At 51.9% G+C, this 21,038-nt stretch overlaps 1 long non-coding RNA gene and 1 other non-coding gene across 3 annotated transcripts in view; both read left to right on the top strand.

The window, feature by feature from the left end:
- The window catches only part of LOC132015419 (uncharacterized), a 144,008-nt gene that overhangs the window by 26,492 nt on the left and 96,478 nt on the right, over positions 1 to 21,038 (top strand). Inside the window, exon 3 of one of the 2 annotated variants that reach the window (XR_009403670.1) lies at positions 17,812 to 17,914. The exons of the other annotated variant lie outside the window; for it this stretch is intronic. This is a non-coding gene — a long non-coding RNA (uncharacterized LOC132015419). Of the gene's footprint in view, positions 1 to 17,811; positions 17,915 to 21,038 lie in introns of those variants that run through there. 2 annotated transcript variants of the gene reach the window in all.
- On the top strand, positions 9,426 to 9,571 carry LOC132016962 (U4 spliceosomal RNA). The gene has a single exon (XR_009404069.1). It is a non-coding gene; the product is annotated as a U4 spliceosomal RNA (small nuclear RNA).

Below are 21,038 nucleotides of genomic sequence, written 5' to 3'. Positions count from 1 at the left end.
ACCCCAGGAGTTTCAAGGGAGAGTCCTATGACTTCCTGGGCCTTCATTTCCCCATCTGCAAAATGGGAGCAATGGTCCTTGCTCCGCCTCCCTCACAGGACTGGGTGAGGATGGTACAAAGAAGGGAAAGCTTCATTCCCAGGGACCTCACAGGTGTAAGGAGGCTGCCTGCCTCTAGGGATCGATGACAGGGAGGCCCAGATTTCAGCCTGTAACTGCCCCAGGTGGGCTCATCGAGTAGGGCCCTACCCACCGAGGAGCCCTCCAGCCCTTGGGCAGCTCTTATGCAGAGGGCGAGTCCGGTCCTGGAGCAGAAGGGGCTGGTGTTCCGGCTCGGATTCCCACTGCACTCTCACGAGCTCGAGGCTGCTTTCAGGCCTTCCCAGACCTGGTCCCTTAAAATGACAAAACACGTACCTTTTGGTTTTGAAGGGCAAAGGCTACTGCTTTCCAGCCCGCACACTACTGGCGAGAGACGCGCACAGAACTGTGATGATTTGCGGGAGTCTGCAGGCTGGGGAGGGCGGGAAACAGGGCACTAGTTCATAGTGCGGCCCGTCGCCCAGGCCAGGGAGGGTGCTCGGGATGCACTCGGAATGTGAATGAATTTGGATGACAGCAGGAGTAGCCAGGAGACAGGGGTCAGGGAACAGCTCTGGGAACTGGGACCCCGCCTTCCCAGGCTCTGCTGGCGGTAGCCGCTCGTGGCCTTCTTTGACAGTGAGTTCGGAGTGATTTGTTGTCATGCTGGGCTCACTGGCCCTTGAGGTCATTGTCAAGCCACAGATCCTTAACAGACTTGTTTCTCTGGAACCCATCTCCCCGGTCCCACGTCCTCTGAAGCTCAGGTGAACTCCAGACATCAGGAAGGTCTGTTCCCAAGGGCAGGGTGGGAGGGAGCTAGAAGCTCCCAACTCAGCAGCCGGGGTGGCGAACGGAAGATTCTGTCAGCTGTCTGAGCACGGGGCCCGGAATAAGGCCTTGACCGTTCGAAATTAAGTCTCCTGTGCTAGACATGGGGCACCCAGCCACCTGGGCCTTGGGTGCGAGGGCAGACTTGCCCTGGGGTATGTAAGTAAGGTTGGGAGCTGCACCTCCAGCCCTTAGGAGAATCCTCTTCCAGGAAGAGGAGGCAAAACACATTGCAATTCAGATGGATTTTTAAGTCAGTTCCTGCACTGCTCCTTGTTTGGCTTCTAATACTTAAAGAATGTCTGCGATTATTTTTATGAAGACTTAAAAAGAGCAGTTTTAGGTTCCCAGCAAAACAGAGAGGAAGGTACAGAGTGTTCCCATATCCTCCTGCCCCCACGCGCACAGCCCCCCCCATGCTCCCCCCCCCCCCCCCCCCCCCACCAGGTTTATATACTTTGCCCACACTTATGTCTCTAAACCGTGTCATGACGTTTCCCAAGAACCTCTTGGCAGCTGGGATCTGGGCAGTCAGTCGGCACGAGGTTCGGGTGTTGGCCTTTGCTGTCCACTTGCTGAGAGACCTCAGACAGGTCACCACCCTCTCGCTGAACCTCAGCCACACTGTCAACGACACGGGGGAGAAGATCCTGACCAGGGGAGGCTAAGGGGAGGAGGTGAAGGCATTCTGTGAGCTGAGAGGGTTTTGGGGGGCGTTAGTGGTACCTCAGCCTTTCCTCCCAGTTGCGGACCTCTGCAGGCGGTTTTGATCCTTGTCACCTCACTGCCAGAGAGGAATGGGGGATAGGGACAGCAGGGACACACAGGGCCAATGGACTCCCGCCAGAGCGCAGGCCAGGGCTGGATGCGCTGTCTGAAGGGCGCCCCCTGGTGTCCATCACCCAGAGGATCGGGGCCTCGTTTGGCAAGACACAGTGATGGGTTCCCGTTCCCTGAGCTTCTAACCTTCTCTTTTCCTGACCGAACTGAAATGTAAAGTAGAACTTCATTCGCTGAGCAAATTCTGCCGGGCCGCCCTTCTACTTTCCGTGTGTGCCAGGAGAGACTGTGCATGGGAGGAAATGGGCCAATAACGCCCTTTGCTTGCTCTGAACTCCAGGAAGCTTACAGTTTCTCTGTCCTGCTTATGCAATTTTGGCCCACCCCAAGGTCGTGTAGATAGCCTAGGTACTTTCTAGAAGCTTCTGTTTAACTTCGTGTGGACTTTGCTTAAAAAACAAACTAAAATTTGCTTAAAGCATAGAGATTGGTTGGTCTGGAGTGAAATTCCATTTGGGGCAAAAAATAGGTGATAACACTTAAGCTTTGGTTTCCTTCACTGGGAAATAACTGGACCAGGACGTTGTGATTTTAAGGGAGATGATAAAGTGCTCAGAGTAGGGGCAGGCTCGCAGTAAGTGAACTTAATGTAGTCTATTACTATTGTTTTGGACCTAATTAGGTCCAAATTAGCTGTAGCTGGGGGGGCAGGCCTGGCAGAGCCCCCGGCTCCTGGGTTCCCAAACAGACCAGGTTCAGCCACTCACCGCTGACAAAATCCAAAGACAGAGAAAAACCAGTGGCGGGGAACAAAAAAAGAGAACTTAACTTCAGTGAGGCCAACACTGGTGACCTCTTAGGTGCTGGAAAGCCTTCCAGGTTTATATAAGGAAAAGGTGGGGCAAAGGTGGGCGGGTGTGGCTAGGTCAGCAGTGAAGGTCAAATCCATCCTTGTCTTGGAGTCATCAAAGGGGTGGGGCTTGAGGGAGTAGTTTTGGTTCCCATCAGGGGGTACTTGGCCTTAGGGTCTAACGCCAGAGCAGAGGGAGACAAGCTGGAAAGAGCCCAGCTAGAAAGTTTGAGGTCAAGATGGAGGCAGCCCAAGTCCTCTTTCGGGGTTCTCCCGTGTTCTATTTGACAGTGATGGTCACGGAGGTGGTTTCCTTTTTTTCCACTCTTACAAATCCAGGCTGCATAAATATGCTTGCAAACACAGGCATTTACGAGTATTTTTCTGCAAGACAGATTGTATCTATTTTTTTAAGACTTTTTTTTTTTTTTTTTTTTTTAAGAATAGTCTCTACACCCAACACAGGGCTCAAACTTAGAACCCCGAGATCAACTGTCACACGCTCTACCAACTGAGGCAGCTAGCCGCCCCAGATCGTATCGATGCTCGATGATTGTGCCTTCTTCAAATGTCCCCACCAAGTGAACCAAAGGAAAGGGCGGTGCAGGTGTCCCCCCCCCCCAGGTTCCCAGCCCGTCTGCGGGAAAGGGTGGGCGAATTGCTGGCAGTGGAGAGGCTGCTGGAGGAAGGCCAGGAGAAAGACAAATCTGTACGATTTGCCCTCAAAAGGGGGAGAGTGGCCAGGATGCAGGTGGAGAAGGAGAGTGTTTGCTACAAATGGTGAGAAAATAGCTCCTGGGAGCCTTTGTTCCTTCCGAAGAGTGATTGCCTTTGATGGGCTGTTAATAGAAGTCATTACGTGGTTATTAAGAAGGGAAGACAATGAGCCCAGCTCCGAAAATGCTAAGTTCAGCGGTCTTCTGTCTTTCCCTCTGCAAGTAAGGTGTGCAGGTGCCATCGGTGGTGGTGGGGGGGCTGACATTTTAGCTTCGCAGGATGGATACTGCCTGCAAGGACCACTCACCACCTGGGGTTGCTAATGGGAGGGCGGGGGTGGGGAAAGCGATGGGCTCGAAGAGGCCAGAAGGGAGGTGGTGGTGGGCATCAGGAACCGGGGTGATGGAGAGACACAGGAAGAGAGGGTGCAGGGGGGTGAGTGGGAGAGAAGCGAGCACAGAGAGAGGCAGAGAGCGGGAGGAAGAGGGTGTGGAGAGAGAGAAGGAGCGGGGAGAGGAAAGGGAAATAGGAAGACCCTGAGTCCTAAAGTCTAGAGCCTGGTTTCTGGCCCAGCGTCAGCATCAGCACCGCCCGCAAACGAATGCAGATGCCCACGGCGTCCAGCCCCGCACTGTGCTTTCTGTATTTAACAAGATCCTCTGGTGATTGCTGTGCATGTTCAAGCTCGAGGAGCCCTGGCTGGGAGCCCACCAGGGTGAGGCACCCACACTGGTCCATGGGCCTGGAGCTAGGGTTGGCCATGCCCGAGCCAAGCGGACTCTGCGCAGGTGCAGGCTGGGTTTGCTCTTGATCTGTGACACCAGAGATCTGCCCAGTGCCCGCTCTGGAAGACACCGGTGTTCTTTCCACAGCCAGACACCTCTGTGTGTCCGCCAAGAGGGGGGCTAAAAATGCGGTTGGGTAGTGGGTGGGGGGAATGACAATGAGGGGCTATGGGGGGACAGTTCCAGGTGTCCTGTACAATCCCTTTCCAGGGGCTGTGGTCAGGAGGGTGACCTGCTCAGGGTCCTTTGGAGACCCCTGGTCCCGCAGTCAGAGCCTAAACCATACAGGGACGCTGGCCTGTCGGAGCCCGGAGACGGCACCGCAGCCTTCTGTTTGGGGATCTGTGATGTCGGACTCAGGATCGGGAGGCCGGGCTGCGAGTTCAGCCAACGCCATCGGGCAAGTCCCTTTACTTGTCTGGCCTTCACTTTCCTTATCTGTAAAATGGAGGTATTAACAGCAGTTCCCAGCTGTCGGGCTGTTTAGAGCGTAGCTGTCAGCAGCCGGGAGAGATGCATTTTGTATCATTTTGCTCTCCTTGATGCTTTGCCTGCCTCCAGCTCTGGCTCCCCAGTTCCTGCTTCTGGAGAGGAGCCAGGGCTGCCTGCAGAGCGCCAGTGGTGCGGAGCCACGTGGGGGCCACGCGGGTCACCCACGAGCCAGGGCGAGCCTGGGTGAGGGTTGAACAAGGCCGGGAATGGAGTTCAGACGGGAGAACGAGGCCTCTGAGCGCAGTGGGGCCGCCAGAACCCCCTCACCCGAATTTGAGGAGTTTGCAAAGTTTGCAGCCACCTGCGGGGACCGGAGGAGGACCTGTGTTCCTCTGCAAGTTACAGTCCTTGGTAACACCCCCCTGGCCAGCTTTCCATCAGGTGCCCCAGGGGTGTTGGAAAGAGATGGCAGGCGTTGGAGATGTTTCATGAATCTCCCCAAAGGACTCTTACTTTCTTTTTTGTAAAGGTTTTATTTATTTATTTGACAGAGAGATCACAAGCAGGCAGAGAGGCAGGCAGAGAGAGAGGAGGAAGCAGGCTCCCTGCTGAGCAGAGAGCCCAACACGGGGCTCGATCCCAGGACCCTGAGACCATGACCTGAGCCGAAGGCAGCGGCTTAACCCACTGAGCCACCCAGGCGCCCCTCTTACTTTCTTTATACCTTCCGTCTATAAAGGGGCCACATGGGTGTGTGCCAATGACAGGCAGTGGGGAGTGATAGGGGGCTCAGTCCAAAATAGTTTTAAGTACATCCAGGGCTACATGTCAGGCTGGGGACGGCTCAGAGCCTCTGCCCCTACTGGGGGTTTCTCAGACCAGAGTCCAGCTGGCTTGGGCCAAGTCCAGACTCCTCTATGCATAGCCAGTAGCCCTCCAGGGCCCGGACTGGGCCTGTGCCCCAGACCTCCGTGCCCTGGCCTTCTCCCTCTCCTCACCTGAGCAGCTGGAGGCCAGGATATGCCTTCCTGTGTCTCCAAACGTTTGAGGGAGCTGGTCTCCCTGCCCAGCAAGCCCTGCCTACCCTGTTCCCTCCTGACTTCCATGGTCAGTCCCTGGGTGGGGAGGGTGCCCACAACTCTCAGGCAAATTGTCCTGCCCCCTCCCTGACCTGGCGGGCACTTCCCACCTGCTTGGGACCACCTCCCCCAGGCTGTGGGCTCCTTGCTGGGTCAGCATCTTGTTTCCAGACTTGCTGGTTCAGTAAGTGAAGGAGTGCTCCCCCGTCTCCCAAAAGAGATCCCTGTGTTTGCTTTCTAGAATTAAGGCTTTCTCGTTACAGTCTCTGCTCCTACTTTCCACCAAAATGTCAAGGAGTTCCCACTTTTCAGACAGATAGGGAGGAGAAAGGAAACTAAATTTATCTGGTGTTTGTTTTGCATGAATAGCAATGGAGCCAGGCTTTATCAGACTGTGTGTTTCAAACGAGAAGTTCTGGCTGAAATGTTATTTTTCTCCTCCGGTCCTTTCCTTTCCCTCCTCATCCTGCCAGGGCTGCGGCCCTCCTCGTGAACCAGAATCTCTGGGGAGTGGGACGAGGCTTGAATGTTTTTTTTCCTTTTCCTTGTCTTTCTTTTAGGTCTCCCAGGTAATTCTCAGGGCTTCAAGGAGATTGTTTTCATTAGGACCAGAAATCCCAGAGGCCGTACATGTGGAAGGGGACCAGCAGTAGCTGCAGTGATACCCTGGCATGTCTGTCTTTCCTTTTTCCTCTTGTCCTTTGTGTCGGCTTCTCTTTCAAGCCCTAACCTCAGAGTCACAAGATGGCTGCAGCAGCTCCGTGCTTCACAACCTCTCAGCTTCAAACCCTCAGGAAAGAATGGCTCGGTGATGACTGCATCTCCCCGGCTTGCCCTCCCCGGCTCTGGCTGGCTTGTTTCTATTTTCATCTCTACATGCAGGCTTTCTCCAGCAGGTGGACTGGTGTAGTTTCAGTTTGGAGGGGGAAGTAGTTGTAATCAGGGATGTGTGAGGTGCTGTGGGCGCAGAGAGTGGTAGTCCTGTCTGGGAGAGGTTTGGTAACAGTGAAGGGAGGCCTAGAGGAAAGAGTGTTCCAGCAGAGGAACTAAAATGTACCAAAGCTAGAGGGGAGCCTGGAAGGATTCAGGGCTGTTTAGATCCCGTGGTCATTATCCAGTGGGTGGAGGTGTGATATTGTGGTATATAATAAGAAATATGTCTTTGGGTGGCTCAGTCATTAAGCCTCTGCCTTTGGCTGGGGTCATGATCCTAGGGTCCTTGGATCGAGCCCCACATCGGGCTCCCTGCCCTGTGGGAAGCCTGCTTCTCCCTCTCCCTCTCCCCCTGCTTGTGTTTCCTGTCTCGCTGTGTCTCTCTGTCAAATAAATAAAATCTTAAAAAAAAAAGAAAGAAATATGTCTTTGATCTTGGTCCTATTCCTGGCACCTCCTAAAACCCTTGGAATTTCCTAAGTAGTAAGGACAAAGGTGTCTTTTGTTATTTATAACAAGCCCCTTTCAATATACAGGAGTTTATGTTGGTGAGGGGCCTTTTGGAAAGCCCTTAAGGCTGGGGCCTGCTGACCTGGGGAGCCAACCAAGTAGTGAGAGGCTTGGAACACCCCCCCCCCCCCCCCTCCCCTCCCTCGACCTTGGGGAAGGAGAGAGGAGCCAGTTGCCCATGGCCCATGACTTAATCAGTCTTGGGGATATAATGAAGCCTCGGGTGGGCGCTCCCAGAACTTCAGGATTGGTGAACAAGAACGCACCTGTGTGCTGGGATGGTGACATCCGCACCTCCGTGGGGACAGACCTCCTGTGCTGGCGGCCCTTCCAGACCTTGCCCTACGAATCCCTTCTTCGGGCTCAGCCATTTGCATCCATCAGCATACAAACCGGTTATCTAGGAAGTCCACTTCCTAGAAGCTGGAGCCTTCTCATTTATAGTCCGTGGGTCAGAAGTACAGGGGACCGCTTTGGGATTTAGGATTGGCATCTGAAGTGTGGCTGCGGTTGTGTGGGCTTGGGTTGGTGTCAGAATTGCTTGGTGGTATGGGACAGCCTTCCCCCATGTTGAGCGGCCACACGTGCTGGACGTGTTGAGTACCGAGTAGACTGGACACAGGTGTCTCCCATGCTGGAGGTAATACGTACACACAGCTCAACAAGGTACAGAGTTCGGCAAATTAAACGTTAAATAGTGCCCTCTGAGGCTGACAATGTAAAAACTGCAAACCCTATCCCTGCCCTCATCTTGCTGCGAAGCGGTAACACATGTTTTCTGCTTTTTTCTAGAAATGTCTTCTAGGGGCACCTGGGTGGCCCAGTTGCTTAAATGTCTGATTCAGGTTATTGATCTCAGGGTTGGGAGATTGAGCCCCGTGCAGAGCGTGGGGTCTGCTTAAGATTTTCTCCCTCTGCCTCTCCCCTAACCTCTAAAAAAAAAAGACAAAGTTCTTCAAATTTCTGCATCTGTATTCCAATATTTCTGCTGCTCCTTCTTGATGTTCCCATTTTAGACACTGATGACTTCCTACTCTGGAAGATGGGAATTTAAAGCTATGTCAGCCTCCCCTGCCCCAGCCCCTAGATGTCCATCCCTTAATCCCCCAAACCTGTATTACCTTATATGGCAAAAGAGATTTTTTTTGCTCATGTGATTCTGGTTAAGAATCTGAACATGGGAGATTATCCCGGGGTGTCTGGGTGGGCTCAGTCTAATCACCTGAGTCCTTAAAAGTGAAAGGCAGCAGAGTGAGTGGGTTGGAGATCTAGACAAGGGAAGGAGAGGTCAGGGTAGAGCTGAAGCCCCTTCCTCTGTTGCTGGCTTTGAAGAGGGCAGAGAAGGGGACCTTGAGTCAGGGACTTGTGGGCAGCCTCCAGAAGTGGGGACAGACCTCAGCTGAGAGCCAGCAAGGGAATGGAGACTTCAGCCCTACCTATGGCAAGGAACCAAATTCCACCAACAACCAGAATGAACATGGAAATAGATTCTCTCCTGGAAACTCCAGAAAGGATGCAGCCGTGCACACATGTTGATCGTAACCTAGTGAGACCCATTTCAGACTTGACATCCAGAATGGTAAGAAAATAAGCTGGTATTTTTTTAAACTATATTGGTTTGTTTAAACTACTAATTTGTTACCACAGCAATAGAAGACTAAAAGACCTCCCACCCTGACACCACATACTTGCTCTGTCCTTCTTCTGGTGTATTTATACATTCATATGCGATTACAGTGTTCTCATTAATAAGGTGAAATGTTGCTCCCAACTGGCCCATGTAGTGAATCATGATTATTGTTTTCTTACACATTTTGTTTACTTGGAATTAATAATGGTCCTTTAGGTTTACTTAATTTTTGGTATACCTATGAATTCAGCCCTAAGTATTTTGTCACAGCTGATCCATCACAGTTGCAAAAAATAACTCATTCTAGCTAGAAGAGGAATTCCTTACAGGATGTTGACCGGCTCTAGGAGTTCAGGTTTGGTGATGTCACGACCAGGCACAGTTCTCAGACCGCAGGGTTAAATGTCCGGGATGTCCAGCTTCTGTGGCTCTTGTCCCAGAAAGTTAGGTGCTTCCCCTGAGAAGCAGGGGACACCTGCTGTTTTTTCTCTTGAAATGAAATCTCACATGGATCCCCCAGTTGGTGGGGCCAAGGCCACATGTTCACACCCTCGCTGCAAGGGACTCTGGGAAAGCTCCACTGCCATCTGGATTAATGGCTTTCCAGATCTGCTTTACAGAAGTGATTTTGGGAGCTCCGTTCAACATCCTTCTAGGTGTTCCTTTTTTTTTCCTTTCTGTACCAGACCCCCTGCTTCCTGGATCCCATGTCTTCCTCTTCCTCATTTTAGTGGAACATCTCTAGTAACAAGAGGGAGAATGTTCTTGATTCTTGCAGGTCTGAAAATGTCTCCTCTAGCTTTGCGCAGTGGCAGTATCGTAGCCAATGGGGTTTATCCGAAGCGCGATTATTGCTAATTGAAAATGTCTCCTCTATTGGTGAATGGACAGTTTAGCTAGAAATAGGGTTCTAGATAGAAAACATTTATCAGAATTTTGAGTTGTTGCATTGTCTCCTAGCCTTTTTTTTTTTTAAAGATTTATTTATTTATTTGACGGAGAGATCACAAGTAGGCAGAGAGAAAGAGGGGGAAGCAGGCTCCCCGCTGAGCAGGGAGCCCAATATAGGGCTCGATCCCAGGACCCTGAGGTCATGATCCGAGCAGAAGGTGGAGGCTTTAACCCACTGAGACACCCAGATGCCCCTTGCCTAGCTTTTAATGGGGAGAAACTTCATACCGTTATAATTCTTGATTTTTTTTTTTCCGCATGTAGACATTTTCCCCTCCTTATCTCTGTAAAAACCTGTGGAATCTTCTCCCTGTCTGAAATATCATTGTCACCATGCCTTCATGTAGGGTTGTTTTCCCACATTATGCTGGTACTTGGTAAGCCTTTTTGATCTGGAAGCTCAGGGCCTTCATCTTGGATTATTATCATCATCATACCGTTTTTTGGATGTTTCTCTTTTCTCTTTTTTGGAACGATGACAGATCTCTTGACAGTGTCCTTTACCCTTCTGTTTTTCTTTTTTCTATCCGCTCTGCTTTTTGGAGAGGTTTTTTTTTTTTTTTTTTTCATCTTCCACTTCCAACCTCAATGGACGATTTAAAAAAAATTTTTTTTTAATTATTTATTTATTTGACAGAGAGAGAGATCACAAGTAGGCAGAGAGGCAGAGAGAGAGAGAGAGGAGGAAGCAGACTCCCTGCTGAGCAGAGAGCCCGATGTGGGACTCGATCCCAGGACCCTGAGATCATGACCTGAGCCGAAGAGAGCGGCTTAACCCACTGAGCCACCCAGGCGCCCTCAATGGACGATTTTATTTCTACTGTCATAAGACTGTATTTGGTTCTAAGTATTCTTTTTAAAGTGATAGTCTCCTATTCCAATTTTACAGATTTAATGTTTTTGCTAACTCTTTGAGAATCCAAGAAATTCTCTCCTTCCCACAAAATATTTTTGTTCTCCTCCTGCAGTTTGTTTCTTCCTAATTGTTTTATATATAACTGACCCTTGAACAACACAAGCTTTAGGGGCACCGACCCACCGTGCAGTTGAAAATCTGTGTGTAAGTTTTAACTCCTCCAAAATTGAACTCCTAATAGCCTGCTGCAGATCACAGGCCTTACGGATAATGTCTATCAACACATACTTTGTATACATATCATATATGGTATTCTTACGAAAAGCAAGCTAGAGAAAAGAAAATGTTACTAATCCTAAGGAAGAGAAAATATATTTACAGTATTGTATCCAAAAATTTGCATCTGATGGAGTTTTGATATGTAGGGGAGGTTGGGTGGGATGAGGTCTGGAGCCAACGACCAAGAAAGAATTCTTGAGACATCTTTGGGGCAAAATGGTGATTTATTAAAGCACAAGGACAGGGCCCATGGGCAGAAAAACTGCTGTGGTGGGGGCAGGGGTGTGTGTGTGTGTGTGTGTCTTGAGTGGTGATTATAGACTCAGGAGTTGGGGATGAAGGAAAGTGGAGGTTTTGTTTATTTTTTTAAAAAGGCTTTAAAAATTTATTTATTAGAGATCACAAGTAGGCAAAGAGGCAGGCAGAGAGCGAGAGGAAGGGAAGCAGGCTCCCTGCTGAGCGGAGAGCCTAATGCAGGGCTTTATTCCAGGACTCTGAGATCATGACCTGGGCCGAAGGCAGAGGCTTTAGCCCACTGAGGCACTCAGGCACCCCAAAAGTGGAGGTTTTAAAAGAACTTTAATAGGCTAAAGGAGACCGACCTACAAGACACCAAAGACCTTGTCATTGTCGAGTTAAGGTTGTTTTCTCCTCTAGCAAGGTATTAACATTCAGATCTTTGGGAGATTCCTGAACTCACGCTGCTGTCCCACTCGGGAGTGGGAGGTGGGGAGAGGTTACAGGGTGTCAACCTCTGCTTTCTCTTCAGCTGGACTTCTGCTCCCTCATCACTTTTTTTTTTTTTTTGAAGATTTTATTTATTTGACAGAAGGACAGAGAGCGAGAGACGGAACACAAGGGCACTGGGAGAGGGAGGAGCCCACTTCCGGCCGAGCGGGGAGCCTGATGCAGGGGCTCGATCCGCGGACCCTGGGATCACGACCTGAGCTGAAGGCAGACGCTTAACAACTGGGCCACCCAGGCACCCCTTCCTCATCTAAGTGGACCCACACATTCACATCGTTCAAGGGTCTACTGTCCTTGGTTATTTCGGTCTTTCACATTAGAGATCTTCCTCAGATGCCTGGTGGCCCTGGCCCATCTAGCCGTATTATTTAAAGGTAGATATTAGTGTGCTGGTTGGATACTCTGATTACACGAGTGGGCTTATCAACTCTAGGCCTCACCGAGGCGCTGTGGTTTTCAACTTGGGCTGCACGTTAGAGTCACCTGGGGAGCTCTGACCACGCCAAGGTCTGACCCCTCCCTGACTAATGAAATCAGAATCTCGGAGGGCTGGGCTCTGGGATTGGTTTGTTTTTAAAACTCCCCGGGCAATTCTAATTGCAATTAAGGTTGGCCACGCTGCTGCGGGGTGGTCTAGGTCAGCTGTCCGGGAACACTGATAACAGCAGAAATATAAGTAAAATTCCCTACCCTGGTAATCTGACGTGTCAGACCCACTGTACCCTATCCTGTCCTAAAATAGAAACTACAGCAAATAACAGGGAGTAGGTGGAAGAAACTGTGTTTTCTCTGACAGAAGTTAATTCTAAATTATGTATTCCTGAAAGAAAAACAGGGAAAATGTTTTTTACTTGTCTATCATTTGTCCTTAGAGGACACAAAACAAACACGTCCGTACCCGGAGCTCTTTTGGGTTGAGAACTTGCCCCACAAAGGATTTTCCAGGGGCATGTACGTAGTTCGCTCAGTAGGTTGAGCACCTTTTGATTTTTGACTCCGGTCATGATCTCCGAGTCAGGGGATGGAGACTGCCTCGGGTTCCGTGCTCAGCAAGGAGTCTGCTTCTCGCTCTCTCCCCCTCCCCCACTCACGTGTATACACACACTCTCGCTCTAAAATAAATCTTTAATAAAAAAATTTTCCAATCTCCTGCTTTTTTTTTTTGGCTAGCATTCTGAGATCTGAGTGAAGGAAGAACACTGGGGTTCTCAATATCCAATATATAAGCTTTGATTTAATTTCCTGTTTTTGGCACAGGTTCCCCTCCCTTTCCCCATGGTTCCTGGATGTTCCCCAACGTGGAGACCCTGTTTACTGTCTCCAGGGAACCAGCCTGCTGTCTTCCACAGGGGCAGAAGGGATGTTTGGCGCAGTTACAGGAGGCGGAGAAGTAGTCAGGGTCTCACTGTTCCATAGGTGGGCTTTCAGCCAATCATCATGTTTTCAGTCCTTTTTCCTCTTGCGCAATGGGTACCCTGATTTGGTGTAGATCAGGTTGAGACTGTTTTCTCCATTCTGTTCTGTCAGTGACCAATTATCCCTCGGCTTCCCAGGTTCCAGAATCTCATTGTTGCTGTTTCTCTCATTCTTTTTATCCTGGTGCATTTTGTTCCTTGATTAAGGTTTTAATGGGATTCGGGGAGGAATCCCGAAGGTGAATGTGTCTTTCATCAGATGTTTTCACTGTGCCATAGTAAGAATTTATCGTATCGCTTTGTGAGTTATTTTAACTTCAGGGAATGGCTACTTGAGCAGTTTCACAGTTAACTGCTCAGGTGTAATTTATTTGCCTGTGAAGCACAGGTTTTGCTGCGAACAAAATGGTCTTCTGAAACCTTCCAGGGTGATGGGCTGTGTGGGTGGAAAGGCTCTGTGTTGAGCATTGATGGCACAGACTTTTTAATTTATTTTTTTGGGACCACTTGGTTCCCGTTTAGCACAGAAATGTCATGGAATGTCTCGCAGATGCCGCTGCGTGGTGAGCTTGGGGATATATGGCATACTTCTGGCTTCCTGTGGATTTCCATTCACAATTGCTGCTGGAATGTGTTCTATGGGCTTTCTTTGCCAGAGAGTGGTACAACCACTTAAAAATGGTACAACCCCTTAAAAATGTGAAAGATGTCCTGAAATACTTGTACGTTTGATTTTGTTTGGACATAAACATTTTAAAAAAAGACTTTATTTGTTCATTTGACAGAGAGCACAGTAGGCAGAGTGGCAGGCAGAGGGAGAGGGAGAAGCAGGCTCTCCACTGAGTAGGGAGCCAGATTCGGGACTTGATCCCAGGACCCTGGGATCATGGCCTGAGCTGAAGGCAGCTGCCCAACAGACTGAGCCACCCAGGCAGCCCCTGAACATTTTTGTTGCCGAACTATTAGACTTGTAACCTTGTACTCTGCACTGTGGACTAAGAAATGTGTTTGACTGAAATATGTCTGTGTTCCTGGGTATTGGCTCCCCGGGAAAATGTCCTGAAATAGTGGGGATCCATGTGGCTCTATTTTTGACTAAGTAGTTCAGGCAAGAGTTGGAGGGGTGAGGGTGAGGGGTCCACGGGGAGAAGCCGTTGTCTCTGTGGCTCTTGGCCACCACCTGGGGATGAGTTGGGATGAGGATCAGTTTGCTTGAGAAAGGCCCCAGACAGCAGGTGGGGAAGGAGGCGTCCAGAAATCCGGACTCTTGGCTGCAGGCAGGCTGCCAACTCTGAACTTTGGATGCACCATTTCAGTGTTCTAGCCTCCCCAAGGTGGAAGCAGGGCTGGGGGAGCAGGAAGACGCCGTATTACAAGGCCGGAACCCAGATCTTCTAGTTAGAGAGCTTTCTTCCCCTCCAGCTCCCTACAGGGGTCTGCAGAATTTTCCTGACCAGCACGACCGCGCACATGATAGGCTCTGTGGGCTGTGCAGTCTCTGTTGCACATATTTTTGGTTTGGTACAAGCCCTTAAAAATGTGAGTGTTTTCAGCTTGCTGGCATCCAAGGAGGCTGAGGGCAGGATTTGGCGGGAGGGTCGTGCTTTGCCAAACCCTGTGCTGTGTCACTCCGTGCATTTCCCTCCTGCGACCTCCCACAATCGGTATGATTTTATTCTGCTTATTTTTTTGTTTGCTCTGTGAACTTCACAAGGGTGAGAGCCTTGGCTGCTCTGTCCTCTGCTCTGTCCTCTAAGGCCTCGGGCCGTGCGTAGCGCAGAGGGGCCCTCCAGTATGAGCTGAATGATTGAATGTGTTATTAGTTCTAATTTCATCTCTGGTAACTCATCTGTGAAACAAGGGACATGACCTGGGTGGTCTCCAGAGGTATCTTCTGGAGCTTAAATTCTGAGATTCGAATTCACAGAGCAGTGTGGGCCTCGGGTTGGTATTACGGCTGCATGTGGATTCTCTGGGCATCCCAGCCCACGTCTGAGCCCCTCCTGCCCGAGCTCAACACAGGAGTTTTCTTTAAAAACAAATTGGATCCTAGCAATCCTAGTTTGCTGCTCTGAGCCCCTGCCCAAACAGGGTCTGATAGTCCAATTGTTTAACAGCTGGTCCGAGCACAGGTACTGACCAATCAGGACAGGTGCTGGCCACAAACAGTTGGAGTTGCCATGGTGACACCCACAACTCTCCTCTCTGCCTGCTTCTTCAGCCCTACCCAGCCTGTCCTCCTGGGCACGAGCACTCCATACCTCTCTTCTTTGTCCCTGCTGATTCTTCCAGTTGGAATGGCCTCCCCCGCACTGCTTTTCTTCTGCCTAGCAAACTCCTATGCATCCTTTAAGACCCAGTTTGGCTCTCCGTGTGTCTGTCCCCCCGGCATACCTAATTGCTCCCTTGCCTGCATTCCACTGTACTTTAAGTCTCTGGGTATCACACTTCTCTGGTGAATGTTGTCGTTGACTTCTGTTTGTCTCTAATCTGCACTTGGTTCTCAAAGCCTGGTTCCTAAAAGCCTCAGTAAGTGTTGACAGAATGAAAGCAATTTAAATCAGATGAATGAGACTCACGTGGGACAATGTGTCTGGCGTGAGTATGACATTTCCTCACTTGGCTCCATCACCGTCGGAAGGAGGCACTTCTGTGAGGCTCTTCTGCATGTTGAGTTGGATGGCAGCACCGGGCAGCTGGTCCTTTAAGAACTGGCACCTGTTCTAATGGTTCCCTGGGCCCCTGGGGCTGCCTGCAGGGAGCGGCCAAGCACTGGGAGCTCCCTCACTTCTGGGGGCCCTGGCTGCCTTTCTTCTCCTCTGGAGGGATCACTTCTTTGCCTCTGAGGTCCCTTCCGGAAGTAGTGTCTGTGATTCCACAAAGGAAGGGTTGGGTTATTAAGTCGGATTCTTTATCTGCTGATCAAATACTAGCCCATCCTTAAAGACTGATTTATTTGAGAGAGAGAGAGAGAGAGAGAGAGAGAGAACGAGCATGAGGGACAGAGGGAGAGAGAATCTCAAGCCAGCGCTGTGCTGAGCCGGGAGCCCAAGGCAGGCTCACCTCATGGCCCTGAGATCATGACCCGAGCTGAAGCCAAGAGTTGGCCGCTCAAGAGTTGTGCCACGCAGGTGCCCCAAACACTACCCAGTCTTTAGATGCCTCCTCTGGGAAGTCTCCAAGGCACCAACCTGCAGTCCCTCTGCGGGATCCCTGTGCTCCGTCCCGTAGCTCATGGACACGTGGCACTGCTGTAGTTCTGGAACGTCGCGGCTGTCTGTGCAGAGCCCTTCTTGACTGCTCAGCACTGCGTGGAGAAGGCTTCTGAAACTTCCCACCACTCAGCCTTCCCAACACGTGTGCCCATTTCTCAGAGAGGTGAAGGGAGTGGCTGAGGATGTGCTCCCCAGCCCATCCCTGAAGTCCCCTGGATAGTCCCTGCACCCTGGTGACATCCTGTGTCTCTTTCCAAGGCTGTTCTCGGGGGCATGTGCTGGTCTGTGTGCGTGGCTAGTCTGAAGCTCCAGGCAGTGGCTCTCAGTGGGACAACTCCGGGCAGCTCTGCCTGGTCTCCGGGAGTTTGCGGTGGATCGAGCCCGCCACCCCTGGTGGTCAGTACCTCTCGCTGGCCTTCCTCCCTTCCCTGCCGTACCTGCTTCAGGAGCCTGTGCTTCTTGTGATCGTGTCCCAGATAAACTATCTGTCCTCCCATCCTTCATCAGGGTCTCCTTTTGGGGACCCCACAAACTACTAAGCTCAGGCTGACTGGATCCCCTTCTCTGATAGGTGGAGACTTGGAAGGTCGAGGCCAGAGCCTAGCCCGCATCTAGGTCTTGTTTGTTTATGGCCCAGAGGTGTGATTTTGGGGTGGCCTGGACAACCTTTCGACGTTCGCTGACTGGATGTGTTTTCTTCCATGCCAGACCTTGAGGACAGTCCTGCCTCTTGCCTTGGGGCGGGCCGTTGGCTGCAGGAAGCAGGAAGGGGTAGGGGGAGGAGGGTTTGAGGGATGCCTCCCCTCTGCCTTGACTTTGGTCACTCATGTTCGTGTTTCTCTTTCCCAAGCTCATCCCGGCTCTCCCGGGGCATCCTAGCCACTGCCTTCAGGCCCATGAACTTGACAGGGAAAAAGGGGTTTTTCTCCTGAAGGGCTGACCAGCTCAGCCAGATCACTCTCTGTGGGCACTGTGGGAAGGTGAATGGTTTATACAGTCTGGTTCCTGCCCGGGAGGGCCAAAACGGCCTGGCCAACTGGACTAGTATCTGAAGACCTACTGTGTTCATTAGCGACTCAAGGAAGGAGGCTAGAGTCGTCCAGGGAGAACTTCTGGAGGTGGGAAGGTCATTTGGGCCTTGGCAGGAGCTGAGGGCACACCCAAAGGGGTCCCTGAGGTTGCTGGGCTTAGGGACTGCTCACAGAGGGGAGGATGGGGAAGAAAGGACTGCCCCCCCCCCTCCTGGGATGAGGTGCTTACCATGCTGGCCAGCTAGTGGTGTCCGAGCCTGGAGCAGAGCAGAGCACCTTATCCAGAGCTGTTGGCTGGAGGGTGGGGGATTGGGAGCTGCTGGTCTATAGCCGAGATCTCCCTTCCCCCACGACCCTGTCCTGCCATCTTACTCTCTTGCCGGGACCGCCACTGGACAAGCCCAGCCCAAAGCTGAGACGCGCAGAGCAGGGTGGGGAGGCCAGGAAGCCGTCCAGCTGGTTGGGTTGCCGCGGACCAGCCTGTAGTCGCGTCTGAGCCATCTCTGGTACGAAGCACCGCATCCTGTTTGCACGATCCCGCTGCTCCTGCTCAATCAGAAAATGTGCCAGTCCCGGAAAGCAGTGTGTGGCTTTATTTCCAACTGGAAGCCTCCCTTTCTCTAAGCGTTAAGCGTCTGAACGCTCCCACGTTTGGAGTAATTGCTCCTTCTGTTCCTTTGCTTGTACAGCCCTGACCTTGAAAGAGCCATTTCCCAGGACTGCTGCTAATGGACCTTCACACGATGACAATAAAATATCCCGGCGCTCAGAGAAAAGCAAGGAGAAGCCGTCTTGAACGATTCTTCACATTAAACAGTGTCTTATGAATCGGCCAAGGTGACGGATTCCCTCGGCCACGCTCCCACAGTGCCGCGGCCCCGTTCATTTGGCCCTTGTGGTGCTGGGAGGGAGGCCAGGTTTTAAAATTCTTTACCGTTTTTGCAAAACCCACCTGGGGTAATGTCATGGCCCACTGCTGACGCTCCGGGTGGCTTCACCACCCTACTGAGGGAAGGATCCTGCGTGGGGATGCGCTGGCAATGTTCAGTGAGTTATCTGAGACCTGAGAGATGCCTTTCCCTGGGGAGCTGGAACCTCAGGCTCCCATACTCATCACTTCCCTCCACTTCCAGCACGTAGCTGACCTTGGCACCTGCTGCCTGTCCAGAAGGGCCGATAGGATATGCAGATCCCCAGCTGGGCCTGCTTAGGCCCTCCCGGCCAGAGGGTGCAAACGAATCGTTGTGGGACAAGCCTCCAGAGCCCTCCCTGGGAATGGGTTTTACCATGTGCTTGGCAGCCTTGGTATTTGTCTCAGCACTGTCTGGAAGCTGCAGGAGGCTTCCCTGAGATGGTGCGGGGCGTTGTGGGGCACCCGGTGGGCTTGTGAGCTCCCTTGGGAACCAGGTCCCCAGAGGCTGCGAGTGCGGGATACAGGGTTCTTGTGGGGCCCGAGATCTGTGCCTAGGTAGAAAACCTCCATCAGGAGCCCTTGCTGTGATGCAGGGAGCCTCCGCCGAGGGCTGCAGCTCTCTTGGCCTGCTGGCCTGGATGGTGGGAGACCTTGGTTCTACTTTGGCTCTGGCCTCTAACTTCCTAGGGACCCCGGACAAGTGTCCTTTCTCCGTCATGTTTTCTCCTTAGCAAAGCAAGTTTACAGGAGTGATGTGAGGTCCGACAGCCCAGCTTTCCTGTCCTCTGGGGTCCCTTTGCTCATGTCCCGGCCCCAGAGCAGTAACCACAGCTCCGAGCACCAGAAGTCTCCTGCCCCATGAGTCCAGCACCCAGCAGCCCTTCAGTGCAGCTGTGATGAGCTCCTCACTCGCTGGAGGGGACCCAGTGAGGACCTTTGCAGTTGGAGGGTGGGGACCAGGGTCAGCCTCGCTTCGCTTCTTAGACCCTGCCTGGGCCCATCCTCTTCTCGGGGCCAGAGTGTCCAGCTCCACCCACATGAGCTTTCCCGTGCTGCAACCCATCATAAGCTTAGTGGCTTAAAACCGCACAGACTGATTTTTCTAACAGTCAGGCCAGTGTTTGGCACAAGTCTCACCGGGCTAAAATCAGGTGGGCAGGGCTGTGTTGCTCCTGGAGGCTCAGGGACAACCTGTTTTCTTGCCTCTCCCAGCTTCTAGAGGTCACCTGCATCCTTTGCCTATAGCCCCTTCCTCCCCGCTGCAGAGCCAGGGGGTGGAGTCTCATATTTCCGACCGCTCCTTCCTTTCTCCGTCTGCCACCTCCTCTTTTAAGGCCTCCAGTGGCTCAGGTACCAGGTGATCCAGGATAGTCTCCCCATCGAAAGATCCTTAACCATCCTCACGTCAGTCCTGAGGCCGTGCAAGGTATGCAAGGTAATCCCGGGCATGAGGGTGTGGACATTTTGGGGGACGGCATTATTTTGTCTACCACGCTACCCGCCCTCTGAGGCTTGGAACTGGAGCCCTAACAGTTTTTCTTTGGTATCTCAGTTCAGGTGCTGGAGAGGAGGAGTCCTGGATCGGAGGAGGCTGGGGAGCCGGGCTGTCTTCTGTGCTCTCCTGGCCCTGGGTGTACTGTCCTGCATGTCACTGTGGCAGGAGTGTGGCCCCGACTCTCAGAGGAGGTGGCAAAACAATTCTAACTCTGGCCTGCTCTCAGCCACTGTTCCTCCTTCCTCCATCTTGCTGAGTTCTTCTTCTCAGACTGCCGGTTGGGGGTTGAATGTGACCCCCACAAATTTCCATGTTCGAGTCCTGGTCGCCAGTGCCTCCGAATATGGCCCCAGCCCTCAGTGGTAAAGCCCGGCTGAGCCAGCCCCTCTTGGGCCTCCAGCCTCCTCTCCCGTCCCTCTCCGGCCACCCCGGCCTCCCATATTCATTTCTTAACATCTTTGGTGGGCCATCGTAATGGATGGTGAGTCAGCTGGACGTTGTGCAGTTCCACGAGCTTTGACACAAGTATACACCTGTGTAGCTGTCACCACCATCAGGATAGTGAACAGGTCAGTGACCCTTGGTAATCTCTCCCCTGTTCCGCCTCCCAGCCCAGGCAACCACTGCCACCACAGATGGATGACTTTTGCTAGAACCTTCCAGTAAGTGTTCTTGTCTTATATACGGTCTCTTTCCAAGTCCTTGGAATCCTGCTGCCCTCTTGCCATGGGGTCTAACCTTCCTCTTTCCTTCCTCTTCCTCACCTCTGTTTGGCATCCCTTAGCTCTCCTTGGCTCCTCAGAGAAGCCTTCCCAGACCTCCTCCCGCCCCTGCACCAGAAGGCCTCCATATCCTCCCCTGGCCACCTTCCACGGGTGCATTTTGTGTCGTCCGTGTGATGAAAGCCACCTTTGCTGCCAGCCTCCAAAGGCAGCAGGCTTGGGACGGGCTCTGCTGTCTGTGAGCTGCACCTGGCAAGTCTGTGGCACAGAGGAGGCAGCGGCTGGACAAATACATACCTGGCACAGGAGCTGGGTCTTTGCCGCCCGCTGCCTGACGATCATAGGCAAGATCATCCTGCTGCCTTTATGCCTTTGGTTTCCCGTCTTTAAAATGGGCACAGCAAAGTGCTCACTTCACTTTGTTGCCCTGAAATCTAACGGAGGTGACACACGGAAGGAATTTCAGAGAGCCCCTGACACCTAGTTTGCGCTCAGTTAATGACGGTCACTTTGGGGTTAATGAATATAAATAAGCTTGTTCTCTGACTCAAAGCTAAGCTTCTCTTGTTCCATATGATGAGTCTGCAGGGCTAGTTTTTTCCCCCTTCTTGCTAACAAGCCCATGGTTACAAGTCTCTGGTTGGATCGGTAATGGGGGAGAATTAACTGAGCGGGGATAAATCACTGTGTGAGCCTGGTTCCTGTCCAGGGCTGGGATTTCATTAGCTGTTGGCAGTGCTGTACACTCCTCAAGTCCTCTTCCCGGGGACTCGGGCTAGATTTACT

Source organism: Mustela nigripes, chromosome 4, assembly GCF_022355385.1.
Source record: "Mustela nigripes isolate SB6536 chromosome 4, MUSNIG.SB6536, whole genome shotgun sequence".
Classification (NCBI taxonomy): domain Eukaryota; kingdom Metazoa; phylum Chordata; class Mammalia; order Carnivora; family Mustelidae; genus Mustela; species Mustela nigripes.
The sequence above is the reverse complement of the archived record's forward strand: the minus strand, read 5'-3'. Positions and strand labels throughout refer to the sequence as shown.